Source organism: Thermobia domestica, chromosome 1, assembly GCF_964235325.1.
Source record: "Thermobia domestica chromosome 1, izTheDome1.hap1.1, whole genome shotgun sequence".
Taxonomy (NCBI): Eukaryota; Metazoa; Arthropoda; class Insecta; order Zygentoma; family Lepismatidae; genus Thermobia; species Thermobia domestica.
In genome coordinates, this window is record NC_137454.1 from 86,842,873 (window position 1) to 86,860,812 (window position 17,940).

The window sequence follows — 17,940 nt, forward strand, 5'->3', positions numbered from 1 at the left end:
AACTGTCTTAAATTTTGCGTTTACTAAAATTTTAATGTAAAATGAAAAAATATAAGCTCTCTCCAACTGTGCAAGGCTTGCATCTAGATTCAATTTTGTCATGTCTATCTTTTCGTTTCTTTATCGGAAGAGGAAGGATAATTTCATCAATATTGGCAACAAGATGGGGCTCCGCGACATTATGGTCTTAATGTGATCGACGGTTCTATAAACACTTTGCCAGTTATTGGGTAGGTCGGCATGGACCAGTTGAGTGGCCAGCAAGGTCCCCAACCTACCTCCGTCGGATTTCTATCTTTGCAGGCACTTTAAAGCTATTGTCTACCATTGTAAAATTATTGACATTGGCTACCTGAAAAGGAGAATTATTACTGTCTGTTGGTCATGCAATATCACCAACCATGCTTCACAGAGTGCACAAGCACTGTGTCTCAAGTTTAAGGATATGCATAGAACAAAACGGTGGGTATGCTGAACATGTCATGTGATTGTAATTGTCTCATGTGTGTCAGCTCTTTCTAATCCTGGTTATTAAAGAATACGTAATGTGAGATGTTACAAAGCTTGCTTTTTACTTTATCCTTCAATTCGAAACTTCGCACAGCACATTTCACAGCATTTCACATATAACATATCCTAAATCTATTCACAACTTCAAAACAGTTGTAGGTTTTGGAAAAATAAACTTACCATTGGGTTTCTCTTCGAACGAGGATGGTGTTTAATATGTCACACGACATGTTGCCATTTAAAATAAACAAGTTGATTCCAAGATGACAGATGACAACCTTAAACACGTCATAATGTTTACCCCTTGCACCGCCATTGATCCCAATTGACTTCGGATCGACTGCATTTACAGTTTCTCAAATATTTAGCCCGGTCCAGATTTTATATTTCACTTAACAAAAGATTATCTTTCAATTACTTCGGACACTTGGACATTTTCCAATATGGCGAACGAAGAAGTTGTGGGATTTTTGTATGCCATTTAAATAATCTTCATCAACATCTATGTCAAATTTTAACTTGTTAATAATTACATCCTAAGTTCAATAAAATTTTAAATCAGTTTGACGGTAGTTTTCGGAATTTTAGAATTTAGAGCTAAATATTTCTAAAAGTATGCGTTTTATGAATTTTTTTCTCTTTAAAAAATATTGTGTTATCTATGTTCTATGAAACGACACTAAGTTTATCTCTTTCCATACCATAGCGAAAATATTGCTATTTTTATCTGGGTATTGTTATTTGACACTTCCGGCGGCCATTTTCCAATATGGCGGCGAAGGTCACCTGAAATTTCAGGGGACTTTTAGTATGTTGTTTAGAACATCTGTACCAATTTTCAGCTTGTTACTAATTTGTTCCTTACTTTTTGCTGATTTGACTGCACTATTATTGGACGCCAGTTCAAATCCCTAGTAGATTAACAAAATGCACTTGATACCTTCTTCGCTTCATGGCCCACCAAGTTCTATCGCGTTGGATGGCCTTCCAGAACGTTGGCTGAAGGTTGTCGATGCTGATGGAGACTATTTTTAATCTTCCAGGTACGTCTTAGGTGACATATCGATGTTCGAAGATTTTGAGTGAAAAAGCGATACGAACTTTGTTGTTTACCTTTATACTACTAAAACCTAGATGTTTTTGCAAATTTAAAGACGAATTGTTAAATCGATCAAAATTTTAAGACTGTTTTGTAAAATTCTAATCTAATCAGGATGCATGGTTATCCTAGTTCAATAACTATAGTCAGGCTAAAAAAAAGTACAAAATTCAAATGAAAGCTTCAGATAACTTGTTAAATTAACATTTTTTTAATCCAGGAAAAATACCTCCTGTGGTTTAATTTGTGACAAAAGCTCCCGTGTTTGGACACTTACGCTTAGAACCAATAAATCTTAGTGTCTACAGGGAATACTTTTCTCACATCACTCAGTTCAATGGATGGGTTAAATTAACTTTTGTTTCGGAGCCATGTGGACCAGACAAAATCCCTCGCAACGCTCCAGTAGGCGTTTCTATCTGGCAAATGCTTCTCAAGGCAACATGAAGTTCGTTCTCCTTATTTTTTGTCTTTCGTTTTGTTTTCTTTCAGCGGAGCCAGGGAATCGGTCATGGAACATTTCCAAACAGCAATGAAAGTCTGGAATCTGTTCTCAAAAGATTAGATATTCTTGTGGATGTTTTCTACGTTATGAGAACTTTGGAGGATCTTTATCAGTGATGATGGGAGATAATTTGCCGAAACATTAAGTAAAGTATCTTTTTCTAAAGTTTATTTGTGTTTTTCGAGAAAAATGATTGTTTCCATTGTTTATTTTTCATATCGAGGAGGCATTTGAGACTTAAACACCCTGCAATCAAATTTAATAGGGTAGCTTTGGAGTACTTTAAGTATTTTCTAAACAAATAATTTCAAACAGCTTCAATAATGAATCTTCTCTTATTGAGGTTGCTTCTACTTTCTAACACACTTGAAATATATGGATATAAAAAGCGGGTTTCAATAGCAATGTAGATGAGTTAAATATTTTGGTTCTTTCCAATTTGAATGTTAGAGGAATATAAATATGTACATAGTTGGGCAGGAAAAGCACAGACGTGCTTTCACATACAATTAATCAAGGTAGTCCAACCATATAGTAGATATTCGGTGGATATAAAAGAAAAGTTATGATTTTAATTAGAAGAACAAATCAGAGGCTGCCTATCTTATTCTTATTAGAAATTATACATCTATAATCTGAGTGATAAGAGCTATTATTATGAGTGAGCAGTGATAAAAATGTGGTTGTGGCAAATATAATTATAGTGGATACTACCTAGGAGTAGACTGGCCTATCCGGTACCCGCCGAATGGACCATCGCTGTTGGGTAGACCAACATGATAAAGACGTAGGTGTATCTTTCTAGGAAAAATATTTTATTTGAAAACATTACCTTATCACTAATGCTAGACAAATGCTTTCAACATCTTCTAGGGCTAGGCTACGTAACATTTTCCCCATTGATATTTTTTTAATTAAAGGACGGGGTGCTTCAATTATCGGAAATACTATTAGTTCATTTATTAATTCTATTCTTGTCTTTTGCGCAAATATTTTTTACAATTTAAGACGGAACAAAATAATTCTATAATAATTAATATATAATTGATACATTTGTACAAATAACATACTTTTTGAGGCCATCCAGAAACTGAATGTCTAGGGATATCTCTTTGTTGCAAGTTCTTCCACATCTGAATCCAGGTGAACGCACTGAACGTAGCAGTTCGGGTCATACATTAAACCCTAGATCCCGCTCTTAGCAAATGATCAGCTGGAGTGGAACCTAAATACAAATTTAAGGCAAATAGAACACATTTATATTACTAAGAACCATACTAAATTAGCATTATAAGTTATTCTAGAATGAGAAACCTAAGAATGTAACCCATAAAGAAAAACATAGTTATACTGTGTCTTGTTATTATTAGATTTTTCCAAGATCATGTTAATTTTACCAAGTAGAATTACCTCCTTTTGGGTCGTAGAAAAGTTTCATTTTATTCTTCTTCCCTATCTTCAAGTAATCGTACATGTTTTGCTTGAAATTTTATTATGGAGGCATTTACGCGAAACCAAATTACAGCTTGAAATTTTTTTAAAAAAATCTAAGAAAATGATTAAATAAACCTTACATCTTGGTGAAACTCCCAGTGACGAAGCAAGAAATATTTAGTCTTCGCAATCAAAATATAACTAATTCTCAACATTCTTACTTCAACATATATAGAGAACTTGTTACATCTAGTAAAAAGGTTCAGGACATCGCTTCTCCAAGTTCGTCTTAGAGTGGAATCCCTAACTGTAGTGACGATATACTATATTCGTAGTACAAGGCGTTTTCGTTAGACAAAGCAGGTCGACGTCAGCATAAAATAAATCGGTCTGGAAGTGTGTAGTCGTATAATAACTTTTCACATGTACGGAAGGTGAGCATAGTGACAAAGTCAACAGAGTGATTATTTAAATACATTGGATTCAACACCTTTCATTCTATTTTAGTTCGGCATCTCATCGGCTCGAACTTAATATATCATTTTATACGGAGAATCCATATGGTGTATCACTAGTCGACTCTCGAACATATATACATCATCCAACCATTCAGTACATGTTATAAAACATATAGATACATACACTACTTCTGGATTATACTAATCACAAGAATAACAACTTCGACACCAACGCTTAATCTCCTGATATGCATTTTATTAAGCTAGTTCCACAGATGAAACGCCTGCACACACATATATATATCTATCAGAAGAAGGAGATGATGATTACATTATAAGGTGAGACAACAAGGAAACAGTTGAGGGGACCCGTAATTAACTTACTCGCTCATATGCATTTTCAGATCCATATCACAATAACCTCAAAATAAGTCGTCGATAACTAACAAGATTTACAAAACTTCCATATTTACTTCATCTTGAATCAACAACAGTATCTATCTATTTCTTTCTTTTCTTCTGACAAGTTACTGCCTAAGCATAACATCATACATATGTTTACAATAGTTAGGAACATAATTATATTGTACAATGTTATGAAAATCAACTATAATTTTAACCTCTACAGACCTGATTTTTTTTACTGCACCAAAAAATTATTTCTGAATATTTTCTGGTTAAATATATGTATTAGGGTGTATTAAAAGAAATTTCTTATTAAAAAGTGCCACAGGGGCACAGGGAGGGCATGTGCTCATTTGAGTACTTTTGGGGCGTACTACATGTATTTATTCTAAATATAAAAATAAATAAAGGATGTTTTTGTTAGGAATGAGGCAAATATTAGCAGTTAGTTATCAATAAAAATTTATTTGCTTTCGTTTTCAAACAGAATTCTTTCTTTTAACATCATTCAAGATCCATTCAGTATGAGTATAATTACTCCTGAGAATTTGGTTGAATTCACTCCATACCATAAACGACCTTTTGCAAATATTAAATGAAAAATCGAATGTTAATGACAAAAATATTGTTAACAAAGTTAGAACAAAGTAGGCTATATTGTTGTGATGTATCGTAACAAAATAAGAAACAAAGAAAATGTATTAATTGTATATTTACCTTCATTACCTTATAAGATAAGATACTATTATAATCATATTCCGTCAATGTTTCATGAGAACAATCGTACATTTTACATCACGAAAATAACTTTAACGAGAACACTCTTAATGTCCTTAACTATCACATTGATTTAATTCATACATGCTGTGTTCTCATATCATGTCTCTTTTTGGTGCTTCATTTGGAAAATAAGAAATAAAATCTAATTCCACCTTAGTCTGCTGAGCATCATACTCTCATACAGTACTGATGCTGGGTTCATTCATTGTGAAGTCACTATTGCTGGCCTCATTGTCGTCTGATATTGAAATGTCACTAAGACATTACCTAAATTTGTAGAATGTGATCAGGATTATACAGTACTTTTCTTCTATAAGATCCTGAAATAAATTAAGAACAATTCCTTAGAATTTAAGTAGCTACTGCTGAACATTACTCCATAAAAGAAAGTTACTTGAATTTAGTCGCAAGCAAAGAAAAACCGGTAAAATTAAAACAAAGAAAGAGCGTAATTTAATATAAAAATATTTAGGAATTATAGTAGCGATCACCTCTCATGATATTCCAGCAGTTAAAACTTTCATTAACACTACTCAATCGGAAAACAAGTTAAAAGCATAAACAGAGAAAGGATAAAATCGATGTTATGGTCGGTAACGGCAATTACGGCTTACGCCCGTAGCATAAATAGACGTAAAACTGTTATAAAGAGAATATTACAATACACCCCTATTTTGTTACATTATTTATATCTCAACTGCTTTTAACACATCTTCTTAATCCAGCATCTAAAGTATATTTATTTCTAAATGTAACTAAAACAAAACAAAACTTAAAATAGCTTTTGAGAGAGAAAAAATATCTAGCAATATGAAAAGTACTCAAATGAGTACAGGGGAATAATATGTATACGTAAGTACCAAAGTACTCATTTGAGTACATGGTAGTTTTTACTTAGTTCTGAAATGTAGAGAACGTCCCTGCTACTAATAATACCTTTATATCAAGAAGTTGATATTAAATTACAAGAAAATAATTTTTTGAACCACGCCGAAGGTAAATAAACGAATATACTCACGTTTATTTGGCAGGACCTTCAATCCTTTCCTCTCCTGCTACAGCCATTCTTCTGAATCTCACACTGTGTGCTCAATGCTGCCATCCAATAGACCCATAGTGCACTAAATATGTCCTCGAATAAGTACTTGAGTAGCAAAACGTGTATGGATGCGATTGAAATGAAACAACACATATTTACGTAGTATTAAAATGAATGTACTCAAATGAGCACTAGGGGACCGTAGAGGTTAAGGAAAAAGATTCAATAGTAGATACAATTTTTAAATGTTAAAATAATCAAAATCTCCCCTAAAATAGTATAGATTTATAGCCTTTCTGGATATAAATCATCTTTGGAACTAAACAAATAATATTCAAATTCTTTTTCTCTTCACAGAATTAGTAAATTTTAAGAGATAACAAAGATTATTTATTAGAATGTCAAAACTTCTGTAACGGAAATTTTGGTCCGTTACAAAAATGGTTCGAAATAAATGTTTCCAATATGATCATTGACATCGTAATTCAATAAGTCAATTCGAGTTCCTCCGTGGCTAAGGGGTTAGCGTACGCGCCCGGGTTCGATTCCCGGTGGGAGCTCATGTGGTTCGGATTCCACGTTAATCAGTAGGTCCACGTCTCATATAGCCTCGCTGCTGAAAAGGGACGTAAAACTCAAAATCAACTCAACTCAATAAGTCAATTCTTGGTTTGTTTCGAATGAAGTTCTTATGAAAGAATCCCATTTCAAAGAAATAAATTTTTTGCAAGACTTACCTAAAAACGCCATAGATATTCTAGCTAATTATTTGAAATGGAAGAAAGGAAGATATTCGGGGGCTACTTAAGCTCTTCCGACATTATAGCTATTACTGAAGTCTAAAAATATCGACCAGTAATGAAGTAAAACAAGGAAAAGCTATATGAGAGAACATAGGTGACAAAGACTGCTATGAAGATAGTAAGAACAAGAAAAAATGCAATCAAGCAAAACACTGATGATAAACAACTGCTATGCAAAGTTAGAAGAAAATGCAAAAGTTGCCTGTCTTGCTTGTTAAAATTACTTTATGAACTAAATATCCACAGGCCACTGTATCCGTCATTCTACAGTACACGCGTGAACACTTGCACATTACCACCTGGAAATATTTAGTAACCTGTTTCTTATGCAACCCACAATACTAGAAAGTATTGTTGGTTGAAAACTTTAAGAGGAGTAAAGAAGTTGTGAGTGAGAGAAGTAAAGATTTGGAGTTACAATTTAAGAGAATTGTGTAATTGCAGACATTGCAGACTGAAAATTTTGTAAACTATTTAAGTTTTGTTAGCTGCATGATATTTTTCATGCTACTTCCAAAGATGAGGAAGATGTACTTATTCGCTCTTCTCAATTATGAATAGCCTAGTTTCTAGATTTTACATTTCAAACAAAAGAATTAGTGTAATGTATCTTCTGTCCATAATTGTCTATGACAACCATTTTTTTTTTCTGTGGCAATGAATTTTCAATATTCTTAAGTTTATTATTTTACATTGATGTTCATTATTCAGATGTTTCACTGTATATTTCTTGTAACTATATATATGTAATATAATTTAAAAGTTGTTAGTATCTTATTGTTACATGTAATAAATTGCAGACATTACTTGTAGTAGCAATAGGTCAAAAAAAAGAGAGGAAGAGAGAGAGAGAGAGAGAGAGAGAGAGAGAGAGAGAGGTAAACAGTTTCCTTTTTTTCAGACCACTGTCATTAACGTCAATTTTTATTCCTTCCTCTGAAGAAAATTTCTACATAGTTTTATGATAGAGCTAAAACTACGAAATTGTTGTTTAAATTATCATTTCTCCTTTACACTCATCCATCTCCAAACATTTAAATCCATCTTAGGAGGACATCTCGTCTTCCGAAAACTGCCGAAAAGTGAACAACAAATGCGTCCAACACAAGGAGTCTATTGACAATTGACAGCAAAAGAGACTTGTTTTTCTAAATATTCATCAATTATGAAAATGTAATCTCGAGAAGTTAACAGGAACAAACAAATAGAGAAAAATTGTAAGCCGATCATTGATAGGATGAGATTTGAATCTATAGATAGGCTTAATCCATATATTGTGAATATATGTATCATTTTCCACTCTAAAAATGAACAGCGGAGTATCATCCAAGATTCTCTATTAAAGATAATCAAGATGTTTTTAAAATCCCAGTGCACTGTATTGTGTTGGAAAACAAATTTAAAGAAAAAAAAACAAATGAATAAAATAATCTGTGGTTAAATAAATTTTAAAAAAATAAACTATTAAAATGTTTTGTTCAAATAACTTGGCCTAAGAAACAAAATAAACAAAAGAACAAGGCCTCTTAATTGTAAAAACCATGATAAAGTGGGGGATATAAAAAAAATCCAGGCTGGCTAGGGGACGGAAGCAGCCAAAGACGAAGAAAAAGTTATTCAGCCATGTGGGTGAGAGGATTCCACCTAACATTTATGTAAAACCTTTTCTCTCTTTGTAAAATCTAAGTTAAAAAAAATCTAAGCCAAGTAAGGTCTCTCGTGTATAATATTTTGTGTTTACAAAATTTTATTTATTTCAATGTAATTTTATTGTGTTTTTGCATTTTCATATACTCTCCCTCAGTGTTAATAAAGTTGCTTGCTCAAGTATAATTCCTGGTTCTTTTACTTACTTCCCCAAAGAAAAGATAAGAACCATCAATTTTAAATTAACTTTAGTAAAATACTAACTACCGATACTCATAAATGTTAAATTAACATTTTTATTAATCATGGCTTTCTCTCTTTGTAAAATCTAAGTTTTAAAAAAATCTAAGCCAAGTAAGGTCTCTCGTGTATAATATTTTGTGTTTACAAAATTTTATTTATTTCAATGTAATTTTATTGTGTTTTTGCATTTTCATATACTCTCCCTCAGTGTTAATAAAGTTGCTTGCTCAAGTATAATTCCTGGTTCTTTTACTTACTTCCCCCAAAAAAAGATAAGAACCATCAATTTTAAATTAACTTTAGTAAAATACTAACTACCGATACTCATAAATGTTAAATTAACATTTTTATTAATCAGTATTTTCTTATCAAATAAATATGCAACATATGCTTAACAAAAAGCTTGAGCTTAAGAAAATATTGTCAGGCTTCACAAACGTTAATACAACACAAGAAGAAGAGAGAAGAATTCTAATAAATATGCATTCTACGAGCTTTCTTCTCATATATTTGAGATATCAAAAAGAAAATATTCTCTTTGATATCTCTCTCATACACACTTTCATTCCCTTTTTCTTTCTTTCTTTTTATCTCTCTGTGTATGTGTGTGTGTGTCCGTTGGCTTCTTTCATCTTCTCTTCTGTTTACACAATGGTAGAAAATACAGTATTTGAATCCACGAAAAGTATACAAGAATCAATCATCTTGCACCAACTTCGATCCAGAAATCTCTACGTTTGAACACCACGACGCAACTGATTATGCTAACAATGACTTGTTAAAGGTGTAGATTTGAAATACTATTTATTTTGTTACCAACGTCTTGGCTTAGCTGCAAACTTAATCAGTCACACTTATTACTTTACAGCTTAGCGATAAACATTGCACCTTCTTATGCAAGAGAATGCAGATTATTGCTTACTTTTCAAATATTACTCCCCACCTTATTCGTATGTTATGATTCAAGGAACAAACTTTAATTCCAGAATAATTGTGCGATAAATATCGTAACAGCAAGCTCCTTTCTTAAATGTTTTCTCGACTCATGGTAGGTGATGTGAAAAAAGTTTCTGCATTCAGCGTGAATACAGAAAATTTAGATGTGTCGTATGTGCATTACAGTTTGGTTGCTAAGCATGTTATCGGTTGCATCTCTCCGTGGTCCACAGGTATCCAATATTTTTTATACTTGACACTCACTTCTTTAATTGAGAAATATTAATCTAATTGTTCATGAGATTTTCTTTATTTTGAATTATTTTTCAAAGTGTATTTTATTTCATATTTTAGGTACTACTACTAACGCAATTTATGACGTAATAATTGCGAGGCATTTTATGACTTCAAATTTATGTACTATTTGAACGGTCTTGAAAGAAATAATTAATTTTTTTTGCTACGAACTTCAATGTGAACAGGAAAAAAGTTACCACTCGAACTTTCAAGTAAACGGAGAACAAAATTTATTTTTGCAAAATTAATTGAAAATATTCGTGACATAGGGGTCAGTCTTACACGTACTCTAATAAGCTACTTCAGATTTCACACTAATACAAAATTTCCCACTTGAAAAAGTTCCACTTACACTTGGCAACACTGACAGCAGAAAGCCTGGCAGATGAATTTTGATACTTTTCCAACGTAATACAAGCGCGCTCGTCCGCGAGCCTTCGCTCAAGTCTTTAGATGCGAATACTCGTAGTTTATATTGAAATCATTGGCTCTCTTTTTGACTCCGTCCCGCTCAGATAGCAAGAACTTTCAATGTTTGTACTTAAGTCTCAGAAAGTGCGACTCCCCCTATATAGAAGAACGAAGATTATTCACACTCCTTCGCTCCACGTTAAAAACCGCAATGTAATTCATCTTAAGAAAAATCTACTCTATAAAAATGATAATTCTTCATTTTATAATAATAATAATTAGATTCATTAAATTAATGTGAGTCCATATGTGAACTTGTGAATACCCGAGAACCACTTCTGATTAGAATAAGGCCGGTTAACATAGGTGAAGAGGAAGCAAAATTTCTGAAAATTAAAAAATAAGAAAAATATTCAAATAATAATACTAATAATGACAATAATAATAACAATTGCTTTTACTCACAAAATTCGAACGTTGACAGCAACTGTGGAGGACGGTATGCCGGACCTTTGCCCTCTCTTGAAGCATCTGAAATATTGCTGATTGGCACAGCAAATACTTTCGGTGAGGAAAAGAGCGCTTCTTATATTTTATGGATCATGGTTGGCGTCATAAGCCAATTTAGTTTCCTTTGCGAGAGATGTAAAAGAAAAAAGGGACAGTGTTAGAGATAGGATAAGAACATTAAAAACTCCCATGCTTATGACCAGGCCAGGGGCAATTGCAACTATGTGGTAATTACCAGGGGCTCCAGCACCAAGATTGGAAAATAAATAAATAAATAAATAAATAAATAAATAATAATAATAAGATAAATGTTGAAGATGGAAATAAACTGGCTTTGTCAGTTATACACAGTACATAGACCTCTTCTATTTCTTCGATTCCATTTTTATTTCTAAATCACCGGATTCGTTACACATGGTAAGTGTAGCATACATTTGAGGCACATATGTACACTTTATATTTAAATGTATTATCATGAGATGTTTAGCAACATACAGCAGAAAGTGAGTCGTTAATGGATTCATTGTAATTAATCTTCTAGTAATGTTTGACGGAAGTGTTATTTACGGTGCTTTTAGCTTACTGAACTGATTCATTATAGGCTCACAGTAAGTAATTATATGGAAACAAAAAGAAAGTCGATAAATTATATAGAAACAGTAGTTTACCTGTACCGAAACGCATCAGAACACAGTTACAGAAAATATTTGTCTTAGATATTCTGCAGTTCAGTAGCAAATTGGCTTGTGAGCCATATGCGTTATAGTTGTTCGGGTTAAAAAAAAAAAAAAAAAAAAAAAACTACTTTGCTGCCTTACTCTATTACTGAAATTATTATGCGTAAAAGTTAGAAATTTTATAGAAATTACGTCCTTACCCTTGATTAACGATAAAATGGAGTTTTATGAAATGTGACCCCTAAAGAGATAAAGTACGGAGTAAGCGTTCACGTAACGCAAATAAATTTATCTTACACCAACATACATACATACATATATATATATATATATATATATATATATATATATATATATATATATATATATATATATATCGATAGATAGATAGATTCCGGAAACCTTATTTTTATAGTTTGAAGAATAGGCATTCTGCTAGTCAAATTATAAACAAGTACATCACTTAATAGTTTTGAGCAGTCACTGAATTGAATTACTAAATCACATTTTTTAAAGGGTTACAGTTGAATAGGTAGTATTGTAGTTTGTTGATATGTGACAGAATATCTTCTTTCAACGCCATAATTTCCGTTAGCTCCCCGACTGCTTTACGATGTTCGGTCAACACTGAAAATTCTATGTCCCCATAGAAAGAACTCGCTAATACGCATACCAATTGACTTTAAAGGTCTATGATAGACATGTTGCTATATGGGAAACTTTGAACATTGATGCGTATAGTAACAAGCTTACATACTTCAGTAAGACATAGTTTACTACATGATCTGTTAGAAATGTAACACAAACTCGCAGAGCATGTTTAACAGCACGTAGTATAAATGTTTATTCTTCATTTTCTTTGAGCAAATAAAAATTTGTTTGATTGTGTGTTTGTTTCCTTCCTTGTTCATTTTTCATTGTTTGATTAATTGATTATTTCTTTTGTTTGATTAATTATTGAAGTATAATGCCCCTTTCGAGCACCTAGGCTATATGAGACGTGACCCTACAGTTTAAAGTGGAATCCGAATCACCGTAACGCGTTCAAATGTCAACGCGCGCTGTCCTACTGGAAATCGAAGCCGAGATCGCGCAGAAGAAAAGCATGTGCACTAACAATTAAAATAACGATAGGGCTAAAAACTTGTTACAATGACCTGTTGTATCTTTTGAATTCGTTGACAACTCTCTTAAATATAGAGTTTAATATTTAGAAGTTTGAGACGAAGAAGGATAATCCATTTTGTATAATTCCTAACAGCTATTTTGTATTTAGATCAATATTTCTATTTCTTTTTCTTTTCTTTCCTTTCCTTTCTTTTCTTTCTTTCTTTTTTTACATTTTATCCCTCTTTAAACAAAAGAAACTAAAGTCAGTATACTAACAAACAAGCATATGTATGTTTGGTTATGTGTATACGTCTGTAACACTCAATGCGCAATTAGACGAGGGAGGCGAATGGGAGGCAGAAAGAGGATGCTTCTGAACGCCCACCTACTTGAAACGTGTATGGTGTATATATTCATGCAAGTAATGGTACAATCTGGCACAGATGCTACTCCTGCTGTTTACAACAGATTTGTTAACAGACGGCGCCAATTCTATATCATTTATTTCCTTCATTATGCGCTAATATCAGTTAATTGCCATAGCAGACAAAAATGATGGGTGAACATGTTTTCATCTGTCTTTGCCATGACAAGACTATTCCATATATGAGAAATATTGTTCGTTGCACGATACACGGAATGTAAAAAGTAAACGTTAATAATTTTTGCTCCTTTGTCCACTTGAGAAGTTTTTAATCGTGTCGTTTGTATATAGGCAGGGGTAAAAGTGGATCTGGAAAGGTAGGGGGACGGATGACGTCACGCCGTCCCCCGTGCCTATCTTTACGTATTGTAATTTTTTAGAAAAAAAGGTGGACGCCATATATATTTTTTTCCTCCTGCTTTCCCCCTCACTTTTACCCCTGTATATAGGCACATTCAGTAGCAGCAATGAAGGCACCTTAGGCCCCCTATGTTGGTAAGATCGTCGTTTCAGACAAAATTGCTGAAATGCTTAAAATGATTTTTTTAAACATAACTCTTGGCTTGAGCTCGGCTTTTATAATTTTATTTTGATTGAAATACGTTTCGTAAGTATGAAGCAGGTTAAATTTAATGGAAAAATCAAAGGAAGAATATTTTACAAGCTTTTCAAGCTTAGATGAAACTCAGTACATAAATTCTTTACTAAAAATGAACAAAAACATATTTCGGTGTTTTCGAAAATTCCGCTTCTAAAGGAGGAATGTGAGCGGACGATTATGCGAGATTTCCCTAACTCTAGTTAAATCAAACTTGGTTCAACAGGTATCTTGAAAACCAGAAAAAGTTCGTAAATATCTTTCAAATATTCTCCATAAACCTTGTTCTTCTTGTGCAAAAAATGTGATAGAAGTTGGTACCACACGTTTCCTACAATCTGGCACCTCTGCGAACCACGTGCTGCTCAATGTCTTTAAAAGCGAGCACAAGCACGGATCTTTCTTCTTTTGTGGCGGCTGCAGCAAGGAATGGAACTGGAAGAGGGGCACCCCGTCCGATCACTACCAAGGTCAAGACTGCTGTAATTTCAATGCAAGAGTAATACGTGAATCATTTAGTGTCCTCTGTAAAATTTCAATACGTGAATTGATTATTTGAAGACAAACAGTAGCTGTAACAATTCTGAACGTTTGAATGAAGATAGATTGAGTGAAACGAAAAGGAGTGAAATAAAGGAGGGCTAACGACTGGAACCTTTTTTAAAGCTAAATAACTGAATTGTTTCCTTTATTTGCCTTAATACCTCTGTAATTATTCATCAATACATTGTTTACGTTAAATAAGGTGTTTTGCCTTCTTCTGCATCCCTGGATTTCATCATTCACTTCCATACTTATTCATTCCAGATTTAAAAAAAAGACACGAAATTCTCTCTCGTTTCCGGCAAATGTGCTCATGAACGGCATTGCACGTTGAACGACCACAAAAACAAGTATTCTGTTAGTTCTATATATGCTGTGGATTACACACTGTAATGACCCTTGTCGGTAAGGCATCACTTACAACCAAACGGCTCAGCGTCGGTTATACCCGTGGGAATTGTATTTATTAGGCCTATTTGTCCAATCCTCGTCCTAATGCAGCTAAGGGGTTTCATTAAGCCTTTGTGAAATGGGATTCTCTAGGTAAAGGTAGACAGAGTGTGGCAGTAACCAAAGATTCCCACTTTGAGATTATTTCACATTTACACTTTAATCCTACATCATGCTCACTCGACACCACCTCTGTGCCACATTTATTCTGCCTTACACTCATATCATGATTTGGAATTTGCACTCACTCAAACTCACGCTCACTTCCTGACATTGAGATTGGCTGAGTATGAGTTTCGAGTTCGTGAGCGCTGATCTCATGAGTTCGGACACCTTTACTGACTACACTACTCGTGTGGAAATCGAGTAGTAAGTATGGAGCTTGACGTTCATTTTAAAAATGTGAAAGCCCTACTACTGTAGATGTTAGCATCCACTATGATCACAGAGTTGTTCGTTTTCAATCATTAAAAAGTAAAATCTATTAAATACATTATAATGCAATGAAAAATGATATTCCGCGACTAAGTTCTTCTCACATTTCATACCATATTTCGCGATTTAGTGCTATTGTTTTACCTGTTTATTCTTATCAGAGCCCTTAAATTCGTGGTTATTAACAAAGATTAATTGTAACAAACCATCGTCATTGTGGTCTCCACAAATACTTGCCTCTGATAACAAGAAACTCTACGATTTAAGATAGTGACTAACGCAGACGAAAATATTAACAAACCTAAAAAGATCCACCTTTACATTATCCTCCCATTTTCTTCTCACAAGATGCATTCTCGAAGTGTTCCCTCGGAATTCATGTAAAATAGTTTCAAAAGCAAAGTTCTCCGCGACCCAATGTGTATTGTGCTAATTTTAGCTGCCCACACCGGTAATTTGCATATATATGGGCTTTCATATATACGAAATTCAATCATACACTACTTTAACACTCGAGCTCAAAATTGTTTTTAATTTCTTTAGATGTAACTGAATATGAATGTGATCATATGCAAAACAAATTGGATTGAGTACTGCTTTATTGACACATGTTACCCAGCCCGGCCACCATCGTAGATATGGAATATTGGATTCAACTTTCGGTTTTTCAAATGGAAATAGGTGCAAGTGATACATCAAATTCATGTACAATTTTCTCGGAAATTCATTAGTGTAGTGAGTTGTACCGTAGCTGGTACCGTTTGCAAGGTATTGAATCTTAAATGTCAGGCATTTCACAAACATTAAACCAAATAGAAGGTTGTGCAGGGCCCCATGTGTATACGTGATTTATCGTTGACGAAATATTCTCTAAACGTACGTTACAGACACACAGACGGAAATAGTAGGTCGTAACCTAAATCTGGTCGTATTTGGATTTACATTAGACATTTTGACCGTAATAAATACTTCCTTGTTATAGTATAACATGGAAGTAATAACAATTACTCACATAAATGTAATAAGATTATGACACCAATGTTATAAAGAGTTTGTTTATACCCACAGTACTTTTCCAATTAGAACTTGTTTTGATTTATTAACATCAAAAACGTAAGCATAACTGATATTACCCTAAAATGCCTATTCGAGAAGTGCCTGGAGAGATTTAACATTCAATATCTTCCAAACGGTACAAGCTACAGTAAAATGACTACACCAGTGAATTTCCGAGAAAATTATAAATGAATTTGATGTATCACTTGTACCTATTCCCACTTGAAAAAGCTGAAAGTTGAATCCAATATGGCGGATCCAAGATGGCGTTCGGGGTGGGTAACATGTGTCAGAGAAGCAGTACTTGATCCAATTTGTTTTGCATATAACCACATTCATGTCCAGTTACATCTAAAGAGACTAAAAGCATTTTTGTGTCCGTGCGTTATAGTAGTGTATGATTAAATTCCGGATATATGAAGGCCCATACATATGCAAATTACCAGTATGGGCCGCTAAAAGTAGTATAATATATATTGGGCAGCAGAGAACTTTGCATTTAAATCAATTTTAAGCGAATCCCGAGGGGACACTTTGCGAATGTACCTTGTCTGTCAATCTAAACTCAATTAGAACTCTATATAACCAATGTATAAACCTATTTTCCGTCTGTACAGTTTCTTCTACTGTCATTCTACGTAGTATATTCCATTACATCACAATCACGCTCAAAAGTTTGTTGATATACAGATACACACTCTGTAACACTCAAGTTTTGACCATATGGCAATGTGTTGTGTAACTTTGTACGTACATCCAGAACAAAGGTGGCCAATTAAATACTGCTTTTTATGTGCAGAGTCTTAAATATGTCACTACAACTTCATTACTCCAGGTGATTGATTTCCCCTGTTCTGTTCTTTTGATTACTTGTATAATATACTTCCTCCCTTTAGAATCAATAAAAGAAAATGGAGAGAGAAAGAGAAGTCATGGGTATTACATTAGGTAAAAAAAAAAAAAAAAAATCAATTTCAGTCGTAAAGGTAGAGTATTTACAAGGCTGTCTTGTCCCTTGGCCATGGTCCTAATTCCAGCTTCTAAAGTAAATAATGTGTATGAAATGCATGTATTTCAATATACTATCACAGTGGAAGAGTTGGAATGTGCTGTATTGAAGATTCAAGATGAGAAGCTTACATTTGAAACAGGTCGCTGTGAAAGTTTGAAGGGCTCACGACTATGACGTGGTGAACTGCTCTTCAAGATTTGTTAAGTTATAAAACAATGTATTAGTTAACTAGCATACTTTATATATTTTCTATATATTGTTCGTCGTATTTATTTTATTGACAAAAACTCACAAAAGTAGCAAGGAAAGCAGAGGGGGGAAAACTTCCAATTAGAGGCCCGTACGGGTATAAAAACTCGCATCTGCATACGTATCTCATTTGCATCTCCGCATCTGCTATAAATGAGAATATCTTATTTATTCTACAATAATTATGATTTCAATAATAATTTTTAACATAATTGTAAATACCTTCCTTATTATGTTGTGAATTTTATGATATATAAAGGTAAACAACAAAGTTTCGTCGCTTTTTGTGGAGGTCTGTGTTCAATTGGC

General features: G+C 33.5%; 1 long non-coding RNA gene across 1 annotated transcript in view; it reads right to left on the minus strand.

Moving 5' to 3' along the window:
- Positions 1 to 2,999: 2,999 nt before the first annotated feature.
- The window catches only part of LOC145666238 (uncharacterized), a 37,587-nt gene continuing 22,646 nt past the window's right edge, over positions 3,000 to 17,940 (minus strand). The window contains exon 4 of the long non-coding RNA XR_014127706.1: positions 3,000 to 3,339. This is a non-coding gene — a long non-coding RNA (uncharacterized LOC145666238). The remainder of the gene's footprint in view (positions 3,340 to 17,940) is intronic.